Source organism: Aristolochia californica, unplaced genomic scaffold (assembly GCF_029961685.1).
Source record: "Aristolochia californica isolate CCGP_79_NKW_82.1479 unplaced genomic scaffold, dmAriCali1.0.hap1 SCAF_2, whole genome shotgun sequence".
NCBI classification, from domain to species: domain Eukaryota; kingdom Viridiplantae; phylum Streptophyta; class Magnoliopsida; order Piperales; family Aristolochiaceae; genus Aristolochia; species Aristolochia californica.
The window spans coordinates 31,123,949-31,135,479 of NW_027181881.1; positions in this window are offsets into that span (position 1 = coordinate 31,123,949).

Genomic DNA, 11,531 nt, shown 5'->3' on the forward strand with positions numbered 1-11,531 from the left:
CTGTAAACACAAGATTGGATCTGAAAAAAAATTCGAATATGTAAATTGGAAATGCACAAATGATGAGAGAGATAATTCCAAAAAGTATCTATGATTTTTAAGGACAGGCAAAAAGTGGATTGTTTGGCTCAAGTAAATATCCAACCACATGTTAACTTGAGAATTTAATTTTTTCTACTCGAAATTTTTCGATCATTAGGTCACTTGCATCCTCAACATGTTTCACGCATGCATATCCACCGAATTTAAAACATGTTAGGATCAGTTAGAAGTGTCTTTCCTATAAAATTCCACCAAGCCATTAGGGGGTTGTACTAGTAGAATTTCCCAAACATGGATAACAAAACTTTGGAGTTCATTTTTATTGCGTGAAATAATTTTCTTCACTTACATTTATTATAATTTTCAAATTTTTTTGCATACGTGAACTCAAAAATTTTCATTTTGTTGCGAACTATTTGCTTTATATATCTTTTTTGTTTACGAGAAAAATGGGTGAGTGAAAACACAAGTTTGGATCTAAAAAAAATTTGACCATTCAAAATGGAAACGCACATACGCTGAGAGTGATAAATCCAAAAAGTATCTGTGATTTTAAAGGATAGACAAAAAGTGGGTTGTTTGGCTCTGGTAAATATCTAACCACACGTTAACTTGAGAATTTAATTTTTTCAACTCCTTGAAATATTTGGATCACTAGGTCACTTGCATCCTCCACATGTTTCTGGCATGTATATCCACAACATTTAAAACATGTTAGGATCAGTTAGAAGAGAAGTCTTTTTCCTAAAAAATTCCACCAAGCTATTAAGGGGTTGTATTAGAGGAATTTCCCAAACATGGATAACAAAACTTTGGAGTTCATTTTTAGTGCGAGAAATAGTTTTCAAATCTTTTGCATACATGAAATCTAAAATTTTCATTTTGATGCAATCTATTTGCCTTATTTCTTTTTTGTTTACGAGGAAAACTCAAGTTCAGATCTGAAAAAAAAATTCAACATTCAAAATGGAAATGCGCAAATGCTGAGAGAGATAATTCTAAAAAGTATGTATGATTTTTAAGGATAGGCAAAAAGTGGGTTGTTTGGCTCTGGTAAATATCCAACCACACATTAGCTTGAGAATTTAAGTTTATCTACTCCTTGAACTTTTTGGATCACTAGGTCACTTGCATCCTCAATATGTTTATGGCATGCATATCCACCACATTTAAAACATGTTAGGATCAGCTAGAAGTCTCTTTCCTATAAAATTCCACCAAGCTATTAGGTGGTTGTATTAGTGGAATTTCCCAAATATTGATAAAAAAACATTGAAGTTCATTTTTAGTGCATGAAATAATTTTCTTCACTTACATTTATTATAGTTTTAAATTTTTTTTGCATACATGAACTCAAAAATTTTATTTTGTTGCGATCTATTTGCCTTATATCTTTTTTGTTTATGAGAAAACTGGGGAGTGAAACTAAAGTTTGGATGTAAAAAAAAAATTTAACATCCAAAATGGAAAGGCACAATTGCTAAGAGAGATAATTCCAAAAAGTATCTGTGATTTTAAAGGATAGGCAAAAAGTGGGTTGTTTGGCATTGGTAAATATCCAACCACACGTTAACTTGTGAATTTAATTTTTCTACTCCTTGAAAATTTTGGATCATTAGGTCACTTGCATCCTCAACATGTTTCTTGCAGGCATATCCACCACTTTAAAACTTGTTAGGATCAGTTAGATGTCTCTTTCCTATAAAATTCCATCAAGCTATTAGGGGGTTGTACAAGTGGCATTTCCCAAACATGGATAACAAAACTTTTGAATTCATTTTTAGTGAATGAAATAATTTTCTTCACTTACATTTATTATAGTATTCAATTTTTTTTGCATACATGAACTCTAAAATTTTCATTCTGTTGCGATCTATTTGCCTTATTTCTTTTTTGTTTACGAGAAAAATGGGAGAGTGAAAACTCAAGTTTGGATCTGAAAAAAAAAGTTAACAACCAAAAAGGAAATGCACAAATGCTGAGAGAGATCAATATAAAAGGTATTTTTGATTTTTAAGGATAGGCAAAAAGTGGCTTGTTTGTCTCTAGTAAATATCCAACTATACATTAGCTTGATAATTTAAGTTTTTCTTCTCATTGAAAATTTTGGATCATTAGGTCACTTGCATCCTCAACATGTTTCTGGCATGCATATCCACCACATTTAAAACATGTTAGGATCAGTTAGAAGTCTTTTTCCTATGAAATTCCGCCAAGCTATTAGGGTTTGTACTTGTGGAATTTCAGAAACATGGATAACAAAACTTTGGAGTTCATTTTTAGTGCGTGAAATAATATTCTTCACTTACATTTATTACAGTTTTCAAATTTTTTTGCATATATGAACTCTAAAATTTTCATTTTGTTGCGATCTATTTTCCTTATATCTTTTTTTTTACGAGAAAAATGGGAGAGTGAAAACAAAAGTTTTGATCTGAAAAAAAATTTGAACCTCCAAATATGAAATGCACAAATGCTGAGAGAGAAAATTCAAAAAAGTATCTATGATTTTCAAGGATAGGCAAAAAGTGGTTTGTTTGCTCTGGTAAATATCCAACCACATGTTAACTTGGGAATTTAATTTTTTCTACTCCTTGAAATTTTTCAATCATTAGGTCACTTGCATCCACAACATGTTTCTGGCATACATATCCACCACATTTAAAACATGTTAGGATCAGTTAGAAGTCTCCTTCCTATAAAATTCCACACAGCTATTAGGGGGTTGTACGAGTGGAATTTCCCAAACATGGATAACAAAACTTTAGAGTTCTTTTTTATTGCGTGAAATAATTTTCTTCACTTACATTTATTTTAGTTTTCAAATTTTTTTGCATACATGAACTCTAAAATTTTCATTTTGTTGCGATCTATTTGCCTTATATCTTCTTTGTTTACGAGAAAAAAGGAAGAGTGAAAACACATGTTTTGATTTGAAAAAAAAATGTTACATCCAAAATGGAATTGCACAAATGCTGAGAGTGATAATTCCAAAAAGTATATGTGATTTTTAAGGATTGGCAAAAAGTGGGTTGTTTGTCTCTGGTAAATATCCAGATACACGTTAACTTGAGAATTTAATATTTTCTTTTCAAAATTTTTGGATGATTAGGTCACTTGCATCCATCCTCAACATGTTTCTGGCATGCATATCCACCACATTCGAAACATGTTAGAATCAGTTAGAAGTCTCTTTCCTATAATATTCCACCAAGCTATTAGGGGGTTGTACTAGTGGAATTTCCCAATCACGGATAACAAAACTTTGGAGTTCATTTTTAGCGCGTGAAATAATTTTCTTCACTCACATTTATTATAGTGTTCACATTTTTTTGCATACATGGACTCTAAAATTTTCATTTTGTTGCGATCTATTTGCCTTATTTTTATTTTGTTTACGAGAAAAATGGGAGAGTGAAAACTCAAATTTGTATCTGATAAAAAATTTGAACATCCAAAATGTAAATGTACAAATGCTAAGAGAGATAAATCCAAAAGGATCTATGATTTTTTAGGATAGGCAAAAAGTGGGTTGTTTGGCTCTAGTAAATATCCAACCACACATTAACTTGAGAATTTAATCTTTTCTACTCCTTGAAATTTTTGGATCATTAGGTCACTTGCATTCTCAACATATTTCTGGCATGTATATCCACCACATTTAAAACATGTTAGGATTAGATAGAAGTCACTCTCCTATAAAATTCCACCAAGCTATTAGTGGGTTATACTAGAGGAATTTTCAAAACATGGATAACAAAACTTTGGAGTTCATTTTTAGTGCGTGAAATAATTTTTTTCTCTTACATTTTTTATAGTTTTCAAAATTTTTGGCATACATGAACTCTAAAATTTTCATTTTGCTGCGATCTATTTTCCTTATATCTTTTTTGTTTACGAGGAAAATGGGAAAGTGAAAATTCAGGTTAGAATATGAAAAAAAAATTTAACATCCAAAATGGAAATGCACTAATGCTAAGAGAGATAATTCGAAAAAGTATCTGTGATTTTTAAGGAAAGGCAAAAAGTGGGTTGTTTGGCTCCTGTAAATTTCCAACCACACGTTAACTTCACAAATTAATTTTTTCTTCTCTTGGAAATTTTTGGATCATTAGGACACTTGCATCCTCAACATGTTTCTGGCATGCATATCCACCACATTTAAAACATGTTTGGATCAGTTGGAAGTCTTTTTCCTATAAAATTCCAACAAGCTATTAGGGGGTTGTACTAGTGGAATTTCCCAAACATGGATAACAAAACTTTGGAGTTCATTTTTAGTGCGTGAAATAATTTTCTTCACTTACATTTATTATAGTGTTCAAATTTTTTGTCATACATGAACTCTAAAATTTTCATTTTTTTGCGATCTATTTGCCTTATATATTTTTTGTTTTACGAGAAAATGGGAGAGTGAAAACTCATGTTTGGATATGAAAAAACAATTTTAACATCCAAAATGGAAATGCACAAATGCTGAGAGAGATAAATCCAAAAAGTATCTGTGCGTTTTTAAGGATAGGCAAAAAGTGGGTTGTTTGGCTTTGGTAAATATCCAACCACACGTTAACTTGAGAATTTAATTTTTTCTTCTCCTTGAAATTTTTGGATCATTAGGTCACTTGCATCCTCAACATGTTTCTGGAATGCATATCCACCACATTTAAAACATGTTAGGATCAGCTAGAAGTCTCTTTCCTATAATATTCCACCAAACTATTAGGGACTTCTAGTAGTGGAATTTCCTAAACATGGATAAAAAAACTTTGGAGTTCATTTTTAGTGCATGAAATAATTTTCTTCACTTACATTTATTATTGTGTTTAAATTTTTTTGCATAAATGAACTCTAAAATTTTCATTTTGTTGCGATCTTTTTGCCTTATATCTTTTTTGTTTACCAGAAAAATGGGAGAGTGAAAACTCAAGTTTGCATCTGAAAAAGAATATGAACATCCAAAATAGTATTGCACAAATGCTGAGAGAGATAATTCCAAAAAGTATCTATGATTTTTAAGGGTTGGCAAAAAGTGGGTTGTTTGGCACTTGTAGATATCTAACCACACGTTAACTTGAGAATTTAATTATTTTTCCTCCTTGAAATATTTGGATCACTAGGTCACTTGCATCCTCAACATGTTTTTGGCATGTATATCCACCACATTTAAATCATGTTCAGATCAGTTAGAAGTCTCTTTCCTAAAAAATTCCACCAAGCAATTAGGGGGTTGTATTACTGGAATTTCCCAAACATGGATAACAAAATCTTGGAGTTTATTTTTAGTGCGTGAAATAGTTTTCTTCACTTACATTTATTATAGTTTTCAAATCTTTTGCATACATGAACTCTAAAATTTTCATTTTGTTGTGATCTATTTGCCTTATTTCTTTTTTGTTTACGAGGAAAATGGGAGAGTGAAAACTCAAGTTCGGATCTGAAAAAAAATTTCTACATCCAAAAAGGAAATGCGCAAATGCTGAGAGAGATAATTCCAAAAAGTATCTGTGATATTTAAGGATAGGCAAAAAGTGGGTTGTTTGACTCTGGTAAATATCCAACCACACATTAGCTTGAGAATTTATGTTTCTCTACTCCTTGAACTTTTTGGATCACTAGGTCACTTGCATCCTCAACATGTTTCTGGCATGCATATCCACCACATTTAAAACATGTTAGGATCAGCTAGAAGTCTCTTTCCTATAAAATTCCACCAAGCTATTAGGTGGTTGTATTAGTGGAATTTCCCAAACATTGATAACAAAACATTGGAGTTCATTTTTAGTGCTTGAAATAATTTTTTTCACTTACATTTATTATAGTTTTCAATTTTTTTTTGCATACATGAACCTAAAAATTTTCATTTTTTTGCGATATATTTGCCTTATATCTTTTTTGTTTACGAGAAAACTGGAGAGTGAAAACTCAAGTTTGGATCTAAAAAAAAATTTAACATCCAAAATGGAAATGCACAATTGCTAAGAGAGATAATTCCAAAAAGTATCTGTGATTTTAATGGATAGGCAAAAAGTGGGTTGTTTGGCTCTGGTAAATATCCAACCACACGTTAACTTGTGAATTTAATTTTTCTACTTTTTGAAAATTTTGGATCATTAGGTCACTTGCATCCTCAACATGTTTCTGGCAGGCATATCCAACACTTTAAAACATGTTAGGATCTGTTTGAAGTCTCTTTCCTATAAAATTCCTTCAAGCTATTAGGGTGTTGTACTAGTGGCATTTCCAAAACATGGATAACAAAATTTGGAGTTCATTTTTAGTGCGTGAAATAATTTTCTTCACTTACATTTATTATAGTTTTCAAATTTTTTTGCATACATGAACTCTAAAATTTTCATTGTGTTGCGATCTATTTGACTTATTTCTTTTTTTCTTACGAGAAAAATGGGAGAGTGAAAACTCAAGTTTGGATCTGAAAAAAAATTTAACATCCAAAATGGAAATGCACAAATGCTGAGAGAGTTCAATCCAAAAAGTATTTTTGATTTTTAAGGATAGGCAAAAAGTTAGTTGTTTGTCTCTAATAAATATCCAACTACACATTACCTTGAGAATTTAATTTTTTCTACTCCGTGAAATTTTTGGATCAATAGGTCACTTGCATGCTCAACATGTTTCTGGCGTGCATATCCACCACATTTAAAACATGTTAAGATCTGTTAGGAGTCTTTTTCCTATAAAATTCCACCAAGCTATTAGGGGTTTGTACCTGTGGAATTTCAGAAACATGGATAACAATACTTTGGAGTTCTTTTTTAGTGCGTGAAATAATTTTCTTCCCCTACATTCATTACATTTTTCAAATTTTGTTGCATATATGAACTCTAAAATTTTCATTTTGTTGCGATCTGTTTTCCTTATATATTTTTTGTTTACAATAAAAAAGGGAGAGTGAAAACACAAGTTTGGATCTGAAAAAAAATTTGAACATCCAAATATGAAATGTACAAATGCTGAGAGAGATAATTCCAAAAAGCATCTGTGATTTTTAAGGAGAGGCAAAAAGTGGTTTGTTTGCTCTGGTAAATATCCAACCACATGTTAACTTGAGAATTTAATTTTTTCTTCTCCTCGAAATTTTTCGATCATTAGGTCACTTGCATCCTCAACATGTTTCTGGCATACATATCCACCACATTTAAAACATGTTAGGATCAGTTAGAAGTCTCCTTCCTATAAAATTCCACCAAGCTATTAGGGGTTTCTACGAGTAGAATTTCCCAAACATGGATAACAAAACTTTAGAGTTCATTTTTAGTGCGTGAAATAATTTTCTTCACTTACATTTATTTTAGTTTTCAAATTTTTTTGCATACATGAACTCTAAAATTTTCATTTAGTTGCGATCTATTTTCCATATATCTTCTTTGTTTACGAGAAAAAAAGGAAGAGTGAAAATGCAAGTTTTGATATGAAAAAAAATGTTACATCCAATATAGAATTGCACAAATGCTGAGAGAGATAATTCCTAAAAGTATATGTGATTTTTAAGGATAGGCAAAAAGTGGGTTGTTTGGCTCTGGTAAATATCCAACTACACGTTAACTTGAGAATTTAATTTTTTCTACACCAAAAATTTTGGATGATTAGGTCACTTCCATCCTCAATATGTTTCTGGCATGCATATCCACCACATTTGAAACATGTTAGGATCAGATAGAAGTCTCTTTCCTATAATATTCCACCAAGCTATTAGGGGCTTGTTCTAGTGGAATTTGCCAAACATGGATAACAAAACTTTCGAGTTCATTTTTAGTGCATGAAATAATTTTCTTCACTTACATTTACTATAGTTTTCAAATTTTGTTGCATACATTAACTCTAAAATTTTCATTTTGTTGCTATCTATTTGCCTTATATCCTTTTTGTTTACGAGAAAAATGGGATAGTGAATACACAAGTTTGGATCTGAAAAAAAATGTTAACATCCAAAAAAGAAATGCACAAATGCTGAGATATATTATTCCAAAAAGAGTCTATGATTTTTAAGGATAGGCAAAGAGTGGGTTGTTTGGCTTTGGTAAATATGTAACTACACGTTAACTTGAGAATTTAATTTTTTCAACTCCTTAAAATTTTTGGACCTCAAGGTCACTTGCATCGTCAACATGTTTCTGGCATACATATCCACCACAGTTAAAACATGTTAGGATCAGCTAGAAGGCTCTTTTTTATAAAATTCCACAAAGCTATTAGGGGATTGTATTAGTCTAATTTCCCAAAAATGGATAACAAAACTTTGAAGTTCATTTTTAGTGCGTGAAATAATTTTGTTCACTTACATTTATTCTAGTTTTCAAATTTTTTTTGTATACATGAACTCTAAAATTTTTATTTTGTTGCGATCTATTTGCCTTATATTTGTTTTGTTTACAAGAAAAATGGGAGAGTGATAACTCAAGTTTGGATCTGAAAAAAAATTTGAACATCCAAAATGATAATGCACAAATGCTGAGAGAGATAATTGCAAAACGTATTTATGATTTTTAAGGGTAGGCAAAAAGTGGGTTGTTGTACTCGGGTAAATATCCAACCACACATTAGCTTGAGGATTTAAGTTTTTCTACTCCTTGAAATTTTATGATCATTAGGTCACTTGCATCCTTAACATGTTTCTGGCATGCATATCCACCACATTTAAAACATGTTAGGATCAGTTAGAAGTCTTTTTCCAATAAAATTCCACCAAGCTATTAGGGGGTTGTACTTGTGGAATTTCCAAAACATGGATAACAAAACTTTGAAGTTCATTTGTAGTGCGTGAAAGAATTTTCTTCACTTACATTTATTATAGTTTTCAAATTTTTTTGCAAACATGAACTCTAAAATTTTCATTTTGTTGCGATCTTTTTGCCTTATATCTTTTTTGTTTATGAGAAAAATGGGAGAGTGAAAACACGAGTTTGGATCTGAAAAAAAACAATTAACATCCAAATTGGGAATGCACAAATTCTGAGAGAGATAATTCCAAAAAGTATCAGTGATTTTTAGGAATAGGCAAAAAGTGGGTTGTTTGGCTCTGGTAAATATCCAACCACACATTAGCTTGAGAATTTAATTTTTTCTACTCCTTGAAATTTTTGGATCATTAGGTCACTTGCATCCTCAACATGTTTCTGGCATGCATATCCACCACATTTAAAACATGTTAGGATCAGTTAGAAGTCTCTTTCCTTTAAAATTCCACCAAGCTATTTGGGGGTTGTAGTAGTGGAATTTTCAAAACATGGATAACAAAACTTTGAAGTTCATTTTTAGTGCATGAAATTGTTTTCTTCACTTTCATTTATTATAGGGTTCAAATTTTTTTGCATACATGAACTCTGAAATTTTCATTTTGTTGCGATCTATTTGCCTTATATCTTTGTTGTTTACGAGAAAAATGAGAGAGTGAAAACCGAAGTTTGGATCTGAATAAAAATTTGAACATCCAAAATGGAAATGCACAAATACTGATAGAGATAATTCCAAAAAGTATATGTGATTTTTAAGTATAGGCAAAAAGTGGGTCGTTTGGCTCTGGTAAATATCCCACCACACGTTAACTTGAGAATTTAATTGTTCCTACTCCAAATTTTTGGATCATTAAGTCATTTGCATCCTCAACATCTTTCTGGCATGCATATCCACCACATTTAAAACATGTTAGGATCAGTTAGAAGTCTCTTTCCTATAAAATGCCACAGAGCTATTCGGGAGTTGTACTAGTGGAATTTCCCAAACATGGATAACAAAACTTTGGAGTTCATTTTTAGTGCGTGATATAATTTTCTTCACTAACATTTATTATAGTTTTAAATTTTTTTTGCATACATGAACTCTAAAATTTTCATTTTGTTGCAATCTATTTGCCATATATCTTGTTTGTTTATGAGAAAAATGGGAGAGTGAAAACACAAGTTTCGAGATGAAAATGAATTTGAACATCCAAAATGGAAATCCACAAATGCTGCGAGAGATAATTCCAAAAAGTGGGTTGTTTGGCTGTGGTAAATATCTAACCACACGTTAATTTGAGAATTTAATTTTTTTCAACTCCATGAAATTTTTGGATCAATAGGTCACTTGCATCCTCAACATGTTTCTGGCATGCATATCCACAACATTTAAAACATGTTAGGATCAGTTAGAAGTCTCTTTCCTAAAATATTCCACCAAGCTATTAGGGGGTTGTATTAGTGGAATTTCCCAAACATGGATAACAAAAATTTCGAGTTCATTTTTAGTGCGTGAAATAATTTTCTTTACTTACATTTATTATAGTTTTCAAATTATTTTTGCATACAAGAACTTTAAATTTTCACTTTGTTTCAATCTATTTGCCTTATATCTTTTTTGTTTACGAGAAAAATTGGAGAGTGGAAACTCAAGTTTGGATAAAAAAAATTCAACATCCAAATTGGAAATGCACAAATGCTGAGAGAGATAGTTCCAAAAAGTATCTGTGATTTTTAAGGGTTGGTAAAAAGTGGGTTGTTTGGCTCTGGTAAATATCCAACCACATGTTAAGTTGAGAATTTAATTTTTTCTACTCTTTGAAATTTTTGGATCATTAGGTCCCTTGCATCCTCAACATGTTTCTGGCATGCATAACCACCAAATTTAAAACATGTTTGGATCAGTTAGAAGTCTCTTTCCTATAAAATTCCACCAAGCTATTAGGGGGTCGTACTGGTGGAATGTCCCAAACATGGATAACAAAACTTTGGAGTTCATTTTTAGTGTGTGAAATAGTTTTCTTTACTTACATTTATTATAGTGTTCAAATTTTTTGCATACATGAACTCTAAAATTTTCATTTTGTTGCGATCTATTTGCCTGATATCTTTTTTGTTGTTTACGAGAAAAATGGGTGAGTGAAAACTCAAGTTTGGATCTGAAAAAAATTTTGAACATCAAAAATGGAAATGCACAAATGGTGAGAGAAATAATTTCAAAAAGTATCTCAGATTTTTAAGGATAGTCAAAAAGTGGGTTGTTTGCTCTGGTAAAATATCCAACCACATCTTAACTTGTGAATTTAATTTTTTCTACTAAAATTTTTTTCCAACAATAGGTCAGTTGCATCCTTGACATGTTTCTGGCATGCATATCCACCACATTTAAAACATGTTAGGATCAGTTAGAACTCTCTTCCCTATAAAATTCCACCAAGCTATTAGGGAGTTGTACAAGTGGAATTTCCAAAACAAGTATAACAAAACTTTGGCGTTCATTTTTAGTGCGTGAAATAATTTTCTTCACCTACATTTATTATAGTGTTCAAATTTTTTTGCATTCATGAACTCTTAAATTTTCATTTTGTTGCGATCTATTTGCTCTATATCTTTTTTTTACATGAAAAATGGGAGAGAGTGAACCCAAGTTTGGATCTGAAAAAAAGTGTTAACATCCAAACTGGAAATACACAAATTTTGAGAGAGATAAATCGAAAAGTATCTGTGATTTTTAAGGATAGGCCAAAAAAGGGT